The sequence below is a fragment of the Sitophilus oryzae genome, unplaced genomic scaffold, assembly GCF_002938485.1.
Source record: "Sitophilus oryzae breed Bouriz unplaced genomic scaffold, Soryzae_2.0 scaffold_158_pilon_pilon, whole genome shotgun sequence".
In the NCBI taxonomy this organism is placed as follows: domain Eukaryota; kingdom Metazoa; phylum Arthropoda; class Insecta; order Coleoptera; family Curculionidae; genus Sitophilus; species Sitophilus oryzae.
Genome location: NW_022146269.1, coordinates 1704082 through 1720141, shown reverse-complemented (window position 1 = coordinate 1720141; position 16060 = coordinate 1704082). Strand labels below are relative to the sequence as shown.

The 16060-nt window shown below is 32.0% G+C and overlaps 1 protein-coding gene across 9 annotated transcripts in view; it reads left to right on the top strand.

Annotated features, from left to right (window-relative positions):
* The window catches only part of LOC115879850 (rap guanine nucleotide exchange factor 2), a 329414-nt gene that overhangs the window by 77204 nt on the left and 236150 nt on the right, over window positions 1–16060 (top strand). The window lies entirely within an intron of this gene.

The following is a 16060-nucleotide window of genomic DNA, read 5'->3' as shown; positions in this document are numbered from 1 at the left end:
TCTTCATATTTTTCCTCATACTTAATTGCTCGCTTGAAAATTTATCGTATATTTAGAATTATCAAAATTAGATAGAACAACAGTCAGTTAATTTTTCTGTGATTAATTTTTGTTTATCTATATTTATGTCATATTTGAGCCCTGTATTACGGACATAATTATGTTATCTGCTATCAATATATTGACATCACATTCAATTTTAACATTGCTAAAGTAATTAACACTTATGAAAAATAATCCAAGGTTTTTGTAATAAAAAATACTGAGTGTATTTTTGTATTCAGCATCAGTATTTTTGAATAAAATATATTTATTACATTATTCCTAGTCTCTATTGAAGGCAGATTGAAGGCCATTCTTTACTTTTTCCTCGATTTCATGACACTACTTAGAAGTTAGAAGAGGGTGCGTTAGCACCCAATATTGGATTAATAGAATGTCATTGGGGTGATTATTGAAAATGATGACTATGGAAAAAATTGAGCATGACTAGATGATTTATGTAGGTACATATTTTATAGAATCTCTTTTGATTCCATATATTTTGGAATTTTGATAAATCCACAGCTGATGTAGGTATCTTTATTACTAATGTAACTTGATAATAATTAGTTGGAAGTCTGGTTTGGAACTACATAATATATGTACTTATACCGTATGATCGAAAAAAATCGGCGTCCAGTTGGATTGGAAATGACGATCTATGACATTCCCAATATAATTTTACACTCGATTTTATATATAAAATGATAGCCGGTCAGATTCATTTCATATCCATCTCTGACGCCGTTTTTTTTCGATCATAAGGTACTTTACAATAATATTCTTTATAAATATGTAAGAGTAATGTAATTAGTCAATTATTTGTATTTATTTTGCGATAAACTCTATGATAAATACCGTACCTATGATCGAAAAATCGAGAAAATTTCAAGTTGGCTTAGCAATCATAGATCTATTTACAATAGATTTATTTACTATACGATTTTACATAGGCCTATAATAAAGTACAGCGACTGCCATTCCCAAGACATCTTTGAAGCCGTTTTTTCGATTGTATGGTATACTCACGGTATATTCACATACAGGAGGCATTGCAAAAATTGTAGCATTAAATTACTTTTAATAGTAGCATTAAATTATCTTAATAAGAAAAACAGTTCTAATTTATTTGTTGTATTTTCGGTTGTATTATTGAAAATTATTAAATAGTTATAGCTGTCTTTTAGTAATTAGTAACTTTGGGGATTTTCGAATCTATACTAATATATAAAATCCTTAAGTGACTGACTTACTGATTAATCACGATCCTGCTCAAACCACTCAATGTAAGAAGCTCAATTTTGGCATGCAGGTTGATTCTAGGGTGTAGAGGTTCGATAAGAAGGGATTTTTTGAAATTCCAGTTCCAAGGGGGTGAAACGACCCCTCAAATATTACAATATTTTTTATTTAAAAAAAGTCAAGTTTCCGAAAAAACGCTTAAACGCGTATATTTTATTTTGTTTTTTTACATATTTGAAGATTTTTTAAAAATGTATACAGGTTGTTTCGAAAAATCTGGTCATTGATTAATCACGATCCGGCTTAAAGCGCTTGACGTAAAAAGCTGATTTTTGGAAAACGAATTGACTTTAGGGTGTGATAAGAAGGTTGAGGTTCGATAAGAAGGAATTTTTCGAAACTCGAATTCTAAGGGGGTGAAACCACCCCTCAAATATTAGAATATTTTTTATTTAAAAACCGGTGAGTGATTCAGAAAAACTCTTAAACACGTATATTTTATTTTGTTGTTTTACATATTTTAAGATTTTTTAAAAATTTATACAGGGTGTTTCATAAAATATGACCATTGAGTAATCACGATTCTGCTTAAACTGCCTTGCTTTGCTTTATCATCACCATTACAAATGATTAATTCGACGCGAACGAAGTCGCGGGTACACGCTAGTATTGCAATAGATAAGAGAAGTCTAGATAAATATATTTTTTTAAAAGATTTGGACATGAAATCTCATTTCTGAGGTTACCTCTTTTAATTGATTTTTTCTTTTTCAAAAAATTTGAGAGCGTTTCAGTTGTAGCTGGCAATAGAAATGACAACACATCCGAACTGGGTCGTAAAGGACAGATGTTCGTACTTCGTACCATAAACTTTACTTTTAGGTCATTTTTTCGTCACCGGCAACAATTAATTTTGTTAAATTCGGACACTGACATGCTGAAGTTACATGTGATTTTAAGATGTATTCATCATAATAGAAACTAGAAACCCTTGGAAATTTTCGAAAAAAGTATCCTTAATAACAATACTTAAACTGATAGCATATTATTTTATCTATAATTATTGTGCATTGCAATGTGATTTTCCAATGAGTCAATTAAGGAATTAATCAGTTCTTTTAAAATTGTAATTAATATATTGCAATCTATTTATTTATTTATTTTAAAATACAGTATGTCCCCGGACTGTCCTTACAATTCGGGAACTATTATTGCAACGGGATTAACCATTTTAGAACAAGCAAAATTTTTTATAAAGATGCATTTTTCCGAAAATGTTAATAAGAAAAAAATGTTTCCTCTTGTAAAGAAAATTTGGGGACATACTATAGATGAGCCAACTTCCATAATTTTATTACTAATAATTCTTGACCCTCGTCTTGAAATGTTTATTTTTTATATCATAAAAGTGTGATAGGGATCATCCTCGGGATCATCCTGATTTTCTGTCACAAGTTAAGTCCACATATTTTGTGATAGTTTTGCTTTACCGGGTGCGTCTCAAAAGTAGCTCACCTCTATTTACTTTTTTATTTTTTTCAGATAAAAAACGAGATTTGGCATGTTAGTATATCAAAATAAGATTATTATAAACTGTTTATAATCATCTGCTGATGATGCTAACATGGTTAGCGAAACTCGCGTCCAGTGTAAAAGTAAAAGTGTTTTGGTGTATTGAGGTGATTTAGTCTTTTATTTTGCTGTGTAACACCAAAGGTTCCAACCCTCAACTGTAATGTTAGTATATGACATAAATTAGGATTGATTGATGTATTCAATTATTTTCGGCTACTTTTTGTTTCACCGGCAATTACTACAACTTTTAATTTTTAAATGGCACCCTCGGTATTTTTTTACTTTATTTGTTAGATAATTATGCTCTGAATTCGATGACATATTATACGTCAACTTTTAGTGTCTTGTTCTGGTCGGTTAAAAGATGACCAAATCGTATTTTAAATCATATCTCAATTTTTTCAAATGGAACGAGGGTGGTTCGTCAGCATATTTGCATTTTTTTACAAATAATTTAGTACCACACACTTGGTATTTCGAGTCAAATTGTCGTATGTTGCAATTTCAAATAAACCATATTCGAAAATATCAAATGATATGATGAGTGAATCATATATCATATCAAATGATGATGAATGGTTGGCATATGATATGTCATTCTATTCAGAGTGTCATTTTCTATGGAGTAATATAATGTAAGTAATAAAATAGGTGTAAAATAGTAACAAAATAGGTGTTAAAAATCAAAAGTTGTAGTCATTTCCGGTGAAACAGGAAATGGCCGAAAACTATACTAACATACCAAATCTTTATTTTTTATCTGAAAAAATAAAAAAGTTATAGGGTTTAGCCACTTTTGAGACGCATCCGGTATATTATTTTATTATTGTAAATATGAAACTTCTCTTAAAATTCTATACTAATACCATATGTTTATGTCTCCAAAAAATCCTTTATGGTTATTTCGCCACTACACTGCAAGAAAATCTGTAAAATAAAATAGTTATTTTTTTTTTGTAAACACTTCTGCGTTAAACCTAACCGGACACTGCTTGTCAGAAGTTATGTTTACAGTTATACAAATTTGCCTAACAAAGAAAAAAATGCTTAACGTTTCGGAAAGTTTATCTCCTTCCGTCGTCGGAAGCAAAAAAAATATAAAGAATAAAGAAAAAAACTATTTAAAATATTTAAATTCAACTATTCGAGAACACTTTACTTTTTTATAACAGATACGTCTAAAAGAAACCGTTGACGTTCTGTTAAAATGACATTATAAATACCCATAAAGGATTTTTTTGGAGAAATAAATCCGCCACATAATAGGTATAGACATTTTTTATATACTTATGTCTTTAGTACTAAAATTATCATGAACGATATCTAATGCTATACCTAAATAAGGAATACTTAAGAATGGACGGCTTTTTCCATGAATATTAAAGTACCTACTTCGACAGTATTTTTTTTGTCAAGAACATTGACGTCATTCGAGGGAGTTAATTCATAAACATGTCGGTATTCAGTTTCCCAGATATTCCGATAGCAACGGAACGAGAAGAGAAAAAAGAAAATAGGAAGACCACCTACGCAGCTTTTTATAGCGGAAAATTAATCGGAAAATGGAATTTTCATCACGCTGAAGGGGTAAACAAGTATTTGCGGGGGAATCTATTGAAAAAACTCTCGATTTGATTTATTGCTTTCATTCCTTAATGACAAAATGCAAATGTTTGCGGTACTGTACGCTGAATACATTGCTGATGCGCTGATGTATTGGATATGCAAATGTGTAGGGTAGTTCAATAATAAAGTTAATGATAGAACTTAAAAGGATGACGACAAAAAAGTTGCTGTTAATTATTTTTGAGTTACGAAGTTTTAATAACAGCAATACAGAAGTGAAACTTCCAATTTCCTCTTAAATTGCATGGATGAAAACACGTTGAAAATTCCATACGGTCGAAAAAATAAGGCGTAAGAGTTGGCTCGGAGATGAAGAGTGTTGTCATTTTATTGGGTTAGAAAATTAATCTTAAAATTCTAGTTTAACCAAAACACCTACTTTTTATCCAATAACAAGGTGTTCATTAATTATATAAAATAGAAACAAATTTCTTGCAGTAAAGGTATATAATAAAATTATATAAGGATTCTTGCCACTTACCTGCTGATATAGAAATTTAATTCTACGCTGTGTTTGTCATAATGTGGATCAACCTGCTCTCACTACCGGTTTCGGAGCCCTACTCCATCTACTCGAGGTAAGCTTGGGCAGATCCACAAAATGACAACCACAGCGCAGAGATAGTATACAGGGTGGGCCACTGAAAACTTACAATGGCTATAATTTCTAAATCAAAAAAGATATCAAAAAAATAAAAAATACCGTTTCTATAATATCGAGGGGGAATACATATGACGTATTTTTTGAACCACCCCGACTTACCCTAAGGCGGCACCACTACTCACTTGAAAATCTTAAATGGCAACACCCCACTTGTGGCGCCTTTTTGGAAAGCCCATGAAAAATTCTAAACGATGATCATAAAGTTTTTAGGGTGAAATGAAAAACTACCCCTTAACGAAAAAAATTAGGTGGACATTAATGAGAAAAAGTGATTTTTTCAGCATAAGTTACAAATTGGGACCCAGCTAAATGAGGTTTTTTCAAACTACCACGACCCACCCCTAGGTGCCATCCCTCACTTCTAACCTCAAGATAGCGATACCCCACTTGTGACACCTGTTTGGAAAGCATGTAAAAATGCTGAACGACTGTCATAAAAAGAACGAGGAAAAAATAGAGCCTAAAAATAAAACAAAATGTCAAAACGTGTGAAAATCAATAGAATTAATTATTTTTGTATCCATGAACAATTGGAGGAAAAAGAAGCTGGTACAAAAGAAATTTATTATAACTCTTAATGAAGACTTCATTCAGCAAGATAGAGCCCTTTTCGCATTATTCTATTGTCACAAGGCGGTGGTTGGATACATATTATCCAGGGCAATGGATTGGCAGAAGGGGTCTAATCGAGTGGCCGCCAAGGTCACCTGATCTCACTCCTTTAGACTTTTCCTTGTGGGGTTACACTAAATCCATAGTCTACAAGACAAAACCAGGTACGTTGCAAGAATTGCGGCAGACGAGAATTGAAACATATCGAAATATTCCGAGAGAGACTTTCGAAAAAGTGAGAGAAGAATTTGAAAATCGTTTGTATTTTTGTATGGAACAAAACGGCTGTCATTTTGAGGAATTATTAAAATAAATTATCATTTTAAATTTCTTTCAAATTGTCACACCTACATTTCTTGTCACTAACCAGTAATTAAGTTGAAGTCTGTATGACCATCGTTTAGCAATTTCGATTAATTTTCGAAAGAAGTGTCACAAGTGGGGTATCGCTATCTTGAGATTAGAAGTCAGGGGGTGCCACCTAGGGGTAGGTTTGGGTGGTTTGAAAAATACTTCATTTGCGTCATTTAGCTGGGTCCCAATTTGTAACTTATGCTGAAAAAATTACCTTTTTTTTATTAATGTTCACCTAATTGTTCGTGTAAGGGTAGTTTTTCAATTTCACCCTAAAAACTTTATGATCATCATTTAGCATTTTTCATGAGCTTTTCAAAAAGACGCCACAAGTAGGGGTGTTGCTATTTAAGATTTTCTACGTGAGTTGGGGTGCCTCCTAAGGGGTAGGTCAGAGTGGTTCAAAAATACGTCATATGTATTCCCCTCGATATTATAGAAACGCAGTATTTTTTATTTTTTTGATATCTTTTTGGTTTAAAAGTATAGCCATTGTAAGTTTTCAGTGGTCCTTCCTGTATAATAATAATGTAAAGGATTGACTTGCCACTTAACTGCTGCTGATTTAATTCTACGCTGTGTCTGTCATAATGTGGATCAACCTGCTCTCACTACGGTTTCCGGAGCCCTATACTCCATCATCAGGTGAGCTTGGGCAGATCCACAAAATGACAACCACAGCGCAGAGATACTTAATTCCGCCTTGTTGACAAGTTGACAAGTAGCAATTAACTATCTCTGCGCTGTGGTTGTCATTTTGTGGATCTGCCCAAGCTCACCTGATGATGGAGTATAGGGCTCCGAAACCGGTAGTGAGAGCAGGTTGATCCACATTATGACAAACACAGCGTAGAATCAAATTTCTATATCAGCAGTTAAGTGGCAAGAATCCTTATATAATTTTATTAATTATTTAATTGTTATATACAGTCTAATACAAAAAGAATGAATAAGAATATTACAACATAACAATATTAATATCCATTTATTTAATATCTAAGAATTACAAAATAAATAATACAGTTATAGGATCCATTTCGTTTATTGTTGTACGGCGTTTCAAAGCCTGCAAGTTACGGATTAACAGAATATTATATTAGGGGAGGTCTCTAAGGGTGGGCTAGATTGAAAACTACTATTATGTTATTATGTCAGGGCGTGTTTTAGCAAATTGACTTTGTATAATGTCTTAAAGGGAACTTGCTCTCTGTTATGTTAATTCATTGAGTCAATTCTTAGAATTATATTGTCAAGGACAAGGTGTATTATTGGTTGCATAATTGCATTACTGCTACATAACTGCAACGTGCATTGAGGAACCTGGAACCTGGCGAATTCGCCAGAAAGTAAAAGAAAATTACAGAATTCTTTAGAAAATTCCAGAAACAATCGCCAGGGGGTTTATAAGGCCCGCGCTGTGACAGTTGGAGCAGTCTGAAGTCTGAAGTTTGATAATACCGCGTTTTAAATTGTGAAATACCGTTAGAGTTGCATAAATTGTGTTGTAAATAGTATAAGTTGTGTGTACAGAGTGAGACAAATAAATTCGTTAAGTATTTTATCGTGAGTTTAAATTAATTGGACCCACGGAATCCGTAACAATATATACTTATGATTAGAAAGTGTATTAAAAAATAGTATGGTGTCGTTTTTTTGCTAATTAAAAAATGATATTTATAATTCTATTTTAATTTACAAATTTATAATATACTTTTTAGAACACCGAGGACGACACATTTACTCTAATTTCAGGGACTTTACAGTATTGTAACAGCAATATTTCACATAAAATTCACAGAAGTTTTGATAGCGGAGGTATAAATGAAATTTGTATAGAATGTGTAAGATATAGTCTTTGAAAAGCGGATATTTATCGTTTTTTAATGTTTGCATTTTGATACGAAGTATTTGAATAACAAAGGCTAGCTCGGTTAACGGATTGTTGCTGTTTGGTTTATCCATATCACAGAACGTTTTCTTTGAATGTTAGTCATTACATTTGCAATAGTTAAGCAAAGCAGTAATACATATTTCAATAATTTCATTATTGAATTTCATTGTTGCAACTGGTGAAGCTTTCTATTGGTGAATTAAAATTTTCTTCTGTTTTAGTATTTACCTCCACTTAGTCAAGTAATGATGCTTTTTTTGTAATGTGTTTTACTTTCTGAACATATTTGATTATAGGTTGACTTCATTGGCTAATCCAAAAACCAGTCACCTGCATCAATTTTCCAGCCTAATATAAGTGTTTGCTTGTTTTTAGAGCCATTTTCTAGTCCCATGTATTTTTTGGTTGAATTTTCGCTTCAGATGTGTAATGTTCTTGAAATTGAAGTTGAAGTGAACTTGGAACAAAGTGTCTTATCCTCTCCATTTATGAGTAATTCTCTAATTGAAGTAAGAAAATGTATCAGAACATTCCACATTATTATGACATTCATATTATGTTCTTGAGAGAAGAATATATTCTTGGTACAAAAAATTATTATATAATTTATACATGGTAAGGTTAGGAAGTTTCAGACTACCCTCGTATCAGACTTGTCTATCGTTATTTCTATTATACCGTATGATAAAAAAAACGACGTCCAAGACGGCTGCGAATGACAATGGATGGTAATTTTGGCGAGGTCAATCTCTAGACGTCATTTACTACAAATTGACATTTACAAAAATTAACCCTGATTATAGAAAGATTCAAAAAGGATATAGTATCCAGACACAAATCTATTTCAAAAAAAATATTATTTCTGGAATTTTAAACTATACAGCCACGACTACACCATTTAAAAGTCATTTTTACGCAATATAAAATTAAACTACAATCTTCTTAAGGCTAACTTAAAAAATAAAGAAGTGTACAGAGTGGGTCAAATTCGACGCTTTTAAATGGAAACACCCTTTTCTATAGGAGATAGACTTGAAACTAATATCAGTGTCTGGACGCTCAATTTTTTTTCGATCGTATCAAAAACATGATGGTGAAAACCGCACATCAATATCTGTTACCGTTTCGGAGTTATGGGGTGTTTTTCAAAAATGTGCATTTTTAACAAATCGCTGTAACTTTTTTGCTATGGAAAATTTTGGATTTCTATGAAAACATTTCCAAAGCACCTTTTTATGTAGAATTTAAGGGTTTAAGTATATTTTTAATTAACATTTTTAACAGTTAAAACACACATAGGTGGCGCCCTCTACTAGTAGGAGTCATATTGACATCAAAATCAAATTTCTCATGCCAAAAAACTCCCTGACATCAATTTTCATACAAATATTGACTTTACTTCAGAAATTATTTGGAAAAAATCGAAATCAATATGAAACTTCTACACCCTGTATCTCCGAAACTAAGCATTTTAGGACATTTATTTATACGAACTTTTTACTTATTTCATCTGCAGAATATGTTTGCCGAAGTTTCCGGCTTTATGCGTAAAATGAGGGTCAGGGATCTAATTTTCAAAAATTTTAAAACGTTCATTATACTACAGTAGCTAATATCATCAGATTTACATACCCTGTATATAAAATTATACGAACTTTTACTTAGTTTTATCTGCCGAAGTTTCCCGAATACAATTCAGACCAACCCTGTATAATAAAACAAACTAACCAATAAACATTATTAATTAACATGTTAATTGATCTAAACAAATCCAATAGCGGCTAATAACAATATAGCAGTAACAAAGTAAATATTTTTGTTAAGCTGTACGAAAATACTCTTCGAAGAAGATAATCTAAGCACCGTTATTGGATATTGGAAATGAAAACGAGTCGGTAGAAAAAGCAAAGGGCAAAACCAGACAGTTGCCAGGTTTGTTTAATAACTTACAAGGTGGATAGTTCATTACGAACTATACCTAATATTAATATCAATTATTTTCGTATTTTGATTTTTTGATTGACCTTTAATTCTATCCGATTAATTATTTAATTTTATCATTACAAATACCATACACAAACTTAAATATGAAGAAAAGAAATAAACAATATTCTAAAATTAAAAAACAGGGCATTAAAAAGGTTCTAATTTAATTTGGCCCACAGGATGCCAACTTTGACATCCGTCAAAGTGCCGCTTCGTACAAATATTTTTTGCTTAATAATTTTTTATCCATCACCATTGGATATCCATAATATAATATACAAATACCTAAGTAAATGAGTATTCCTTTTTTATTTTATATTTCAAGAAATTTCACATTTTCTTGATTTCGTCAAGATTAGTATTATCTTCATAAATATCGTTCCGAACATCAATATTTATAAATTACTAAATATTAGTCACCACAAAATATGTATATGTTACTATAAATGTCCAAAATGCGGTAAAACCTAGGGGTCGTCATTTTCCTGACAACTTCTTGATTTCAAGAACAGATCAAGACAAGAAATGATTTTTGGTTTTCAAGACAAGACAAGAAATTACTTCTCAAGATCAAGATTTCTTGACAAGAAATCAAGAAAATCTTGAAATTTCTTGAAAATATAAAATAAAAAAGGAATACTCATTTACTTAGGTATTTGTATATTATATTATGGATATCCATTAATTGATGGATAAAAAAATTATTAAGCAAAAATATTTGTATTAATATTGAAGCGGCACTTTGACGGATGTCCAAAGTTGGCATACTGTGGGCCAAATTAAATTAGAACCTTTTTAATGCCTAATAATTTTTAATTTTTAGAAATTTTTTTAATTTTTTAGATATCCACAACGGTGCTTAGATTATCTTCGAAGAGTATTTTCGTACAGCTTAACCAAAATATTTTACTTTTGTTAATGTTATATTGTTATTAGCCGCTATTGATTTGTTTAGATATTAGAATAAAAAACTTGCAAAACCTGGGTCTACTTCAGTGGCATACAGACTTTTGAATTAACGTAAAACTTTTAAGTATAAAAAAAATAATACATTTTAATGTACGCCACTGAAGTAGAGTAGCTTTTATCATTGTTGTTTTGACTGTTTTTATCTGTAGTAGTATTGTCACCCTCACTACTGTCAAAGTCACTAATTAAACTTCTACGTCCAGGTTCTGAGGTGGTAGGTATTCTGAACCAGATTCAATTACGAATGGCTTAGATTTGCTGCTCAATGAACCATCACAATCACTCATCTTTATCCTGTTAAATAATAATAATAATAATAATAATTAACAAAATTATGTAAATCTGATGATATTGGCTACTGCAGTATAATGAACCCAGTTTTTAAATTTTTGAAAATTAGATGCCTGACCCTCGCATTTACGCTTAAAGCCATCAAACATCATATTAACCAATCTTCACCGCAACTTTTTAAACAGGGGGTTCTCCTTTAATAAACGAATTTTAAACGGGGGTTCCTTTTTTGTCAAGATATCAAAAAATTTCAAGATTTCTTGAATCAAGACAAGAAATCAACTCTCAAGAAATGGCCAAGACATAAGATTTTTTTAATTCTTGAAAATATTTCAAGACAAGACAAAGAAATTGCTTGTCAAGACAAGATTTTTTGTCTTGCCGATCTAGTAAAACTCCTAGGATTTACCAAGTGCAAGTGGTAGTAAAAACCAAACCAACCCCACCAAATAACCACCTAATCAGTGCATTAACACCCCAAATAACCAGGCTATTAACCAATGCATTGCTTACCCTCAAATAACCAGGCTAACCAATGCATTAACACCCCCAAATGGGCTAACCTAATTAGATTAATGCTTTTGAAATCCCTAGGTTTAGGGCGCTTATTCTGGGTTTTACCGCATTTCGGACATTTACAGTGACATATATAAATGTATAATATTATGCTCATACGATCGAAAAAAACGGCGTCGAAGACGACTGAAGAATGATAATCGACTCAAATCATAATTTTGTTTTTGTGCCAAATGTAACACCCCCCAAATAGGCTAACCTAATTAGTTAATGCTTTTGGTAAATCCTAGGTTTAGGGCGCTTATTCTAGGTTTTACCGCATTTCGGACATTTACAGTGACATATATAAATGTATAATATTATGTACTATACGATCGAAAAAAAAACGGCGTCGAAGACGACTGAAGAATGATAATCGATGATAATTTTGGCGAGGTCAAGCCATAGACGGTCAAGCCATAACACAAATTAGGGTTAATATTTTAAATTAAATAAAAGTAAACTGTTATAAATTTAAATAAAGTCCATAAACTAATGTCGTTTTTGAAAATAGCTACTACCTGTCACTAGCAAATTGCCATGGCGACACCGGCCATCTTGATTGCCATTTTAATGAAAAATCGCTTTTTATTCAAAATATGAGCCAGATAGGTATAGGAAACCCTAATATAGTTTGAAAGAGCATTTAAATCTGTTTCGACCTATTTTAAAAAATACATAGTGTATTTGAAATAACCAAGTTTTGATGTAAAATAGATATTTAAAATAGATCAGCAATTTTTGATACCCCTGTATACATTTAAGGAAGCAATACTTTTTTTTTAGTAAAGTTTATTTCTCTGGCTTCAAAGTTAGCACAAGAATTAACTCTGGAAAGTAATGTACAGGGTGTTGACAAACTTTTTTATTATATCATGCATGTTTAAATATCTTTGAATATCTCAAAAACCAAAGCATTTAAACATATTATTAAACCCTTATAATGAATGCTTTATTTTATAACCAAGAATCCAAAAATTAAATAAAATACCGGGTGTTCCATAAGAAAAAATATAACTTTGGTATGAATCTTAGTTCTGACACACCCTGTACATTTGAAAATAATTTTAAATTATGCACATTGCCCCTCTACATATACCCATAAAAAAATTGTTTCTACATCTTTCCGTTTTCGTATAATCAACCGCGGTGAATGACGTGCGCCACCCTGTATACAGGGTGTAGAAGTTTTATTTTTAATTAGATTTTTGCCAAATAATTTCTGAAGTAGCGGCAATATTTAGTGAAAATTGTTGTCTGAGTGTTTTTTGATTTCTACACTTTTTCCTATAGGCCATTTCAACAGGTTTGGTATTTTAAACATTGACATTTTTTTATTTTTTATGATTATTTACAGGACAGTAATGAAAAAATATTCTGTTAGGAATTGTTCTTGTTGGATTTACTTAGCAAAAAAAATCTAATTTTTTGAAAAAATATGACGCTCCACATCTGTTTTTTTTTAATAACAGCTATCCTAGTGTATACAGCTCCCTTATACAGCTGTCGATTAACACGAAAAGAAAAGAGCTGTCATTGGGTGACAGACACGGTTAATTTTAATTAAAAACCCATTTACCGGACTAAGTATAGAGGCGATTTTTTCTTTTCATACGATTGAAATTAAATTCTTTTTTGTACCTCGTACGTACACAAAAAAGTCTAATTGAAAACTAGAGGAAATGGGGTTTTAAAGAGTCCTGCGAACCAATAGAATGTCAAGAGGGGTGAAATGGAACTTATTTATGTTGGGGTATCAGGGTGTGACCATCTGAACTTGTTAGGCAGATATTGTGGTGGTTATAAATTTAATTAAACGCTTTAAGGGGAAAGTTGGCTGATGGGGACAATTTACTAGTTTGCTTTTATTTATGAATGGTAAAATAAACAAGCCATTTTATAATTAATGGATTTTTTTATGGATATGATGATTGATCATTTGTTTAATCATTATTTGTTAATTTTGTTTTATGCAACGTTTAGTTTAGAGTTGTGTTTTTAATGTTTGACTCAAGTTGTTGTTAAATACAGTGCTACCTCTTTAATCGGAACATCCAGTAATAGGAACACCCCAATAGTGAGGTTATACATAGTCGGGACGCTACCTCCATATTCGGAACGTTCCCCTAAAGATTTGTCAATTACCTAGCGCGGTGTATCCTTGTTGTGTCTTTCGCATTGTTGAGTAGTCTCCCTCTTTGAGTAACATCGTTGATTGAAGAAATAAGAAGATGCGTAACCTTATGGGCGATTTCGTGGCACAAAACCTGTCCGATATGTAGCTGGCGTTACCGTCAAGCTGCCCGAGATTTAGTTTAGCTCTGCGCCGCTGCGCGCTGATAGTCGTTTACAGCGCAGCGGATAAAGAATACTGTAGGTTTGTTCCAACCAGCATTTCGGGATCGTTTCGAAATCGTACTCGAATCGGTTTTCTTGTACTCTGTTAGCATGCGCGGACTTCGAATAGTTTCGTGACGGTGCAAAAAGTATCAACGTTGGAACGCTTTGTGGATTGTTTTCGGGACTGTCAAAAGTGTCAAGCGTGCGTGTATGGATCGGTTTTTTGTTTTTGTTCGAGGAAACAAGAAAATACGATTAAAGCTTACCTAAATATTGTTCATTTTTTCACTAGGCAGCTTCACCCTTTCACTAGGCAGCAACTCCAAATTGTCACTATCTGAAGTGGAGGTTAAGAAATCACTCATTCCATCGTCACTCATCCTTAATTATTATCTATAGATAATTATGAAAGTGTACAATTTAAAATTTCCGAACGATTTACTCCACACAAACTCACAAGCAAAAGTATAACGCACACGTATTCGAATTCGTAAAAAATAACCAAGACAGAAGCATCAGCCGGACGCCGGACTAGAATCAGCTGTTAAAAATCGATAATCCCTGCCAATATGCTTTAATGCGCAAGTCAACCCAAATAGTTCTCAATTTGGACCATGTACCGAAATTACCGTTGTGAAATCGTAACTAAACGATCCCAAGGTAGGTTGGTACGCAAATAGCATCGTCCGACAACCGTCAAATTTCGGTTGGAACACATGTGAATTACTGCGCACGAGCGTGATCGTTCGGTGATGGTTCTGCGGCGGGTTGGAACAAACCTTGTATCGTAGTTCTGCTTTTAGTCGATAGAGTGGGTGGTTGCCGGAGACAGTGTTGCCAGGACTACGGATTAATCCGTAGATTTACGGATTTTGGGTACAGTACGTTAGTAATACGGATTTTCTATCATTAAACAATTTAATATATTATATAATTAAACAAAGAACGGTGTCAGAGTTGGCATGAAGATCGCTGTTATTTCATATGTAAAATATTATGGTAAATGTCAATAATCGTTATTTCCAACTAAACTACTTTTTCCGATCATACGAAATATTCAGTACCTATAAAAGAATTCTTATTTTTGTTGTTTATTCAATGCTTAATACGAATAAATTTTCCTTCTTCCTACTTAAACATGAAACTTGTATAGCTTGGACATCGCAGAATATGATTCTAAAGCATCGTATTATTTTACTAAAAGAGCTTCGTACACAAGCAGCATTACAAAAATATAAAAGCAAAGAATTACAATTTTTTTAAAATTTGTCAACTAAAGATCAGTTTAAAACCAGTGTCGGATATGGTGATGGTCTTCTTAATTTTGAATGTCATCTACACTACGTTATTTAAAACTAGTGTTTTAAAACATGATTGTTTAAAAATAAAAAGAAAATGTTTCTTTTTTACCTTGTTGCCTAGATTAGAAAAATCATATATTTTTACTGTTCCACATAATTGGAGACAATGTTACTCTAGTAGACTTATTATTAGCGGTGAATAGAAAGCTAAAACAAGCAATTAAGAAATTTTCTTTTTGTAAATCCAACTATAATAATAGAATTATTTTTCTTTATTATAGGTATATGCTTTGTTTTCACCTAATTAAAAGAGGTCTGGTATTGTGGTTTTAAATTATCAAAATGTATTTTATTTTTCACTTAACAACCATTATATTTTTGTAGAATAAAGGCTCCTAATTATTCCGATTAATACGATTGATTGATTTTTGACCTATGGCGGAAATTAATTTTAAATATATTTTTAGAGTATATATTTAGTGCTATCCATAGACTTAAAATAAAATATAGACTGAGCATCTCATTCATAAATAGCTGGAACATGCGGTCAGACACTGTCTTGTTATTGTTGTGTTATTGTTTTAGGTTATAACGAGTGCGACACGAGCGATA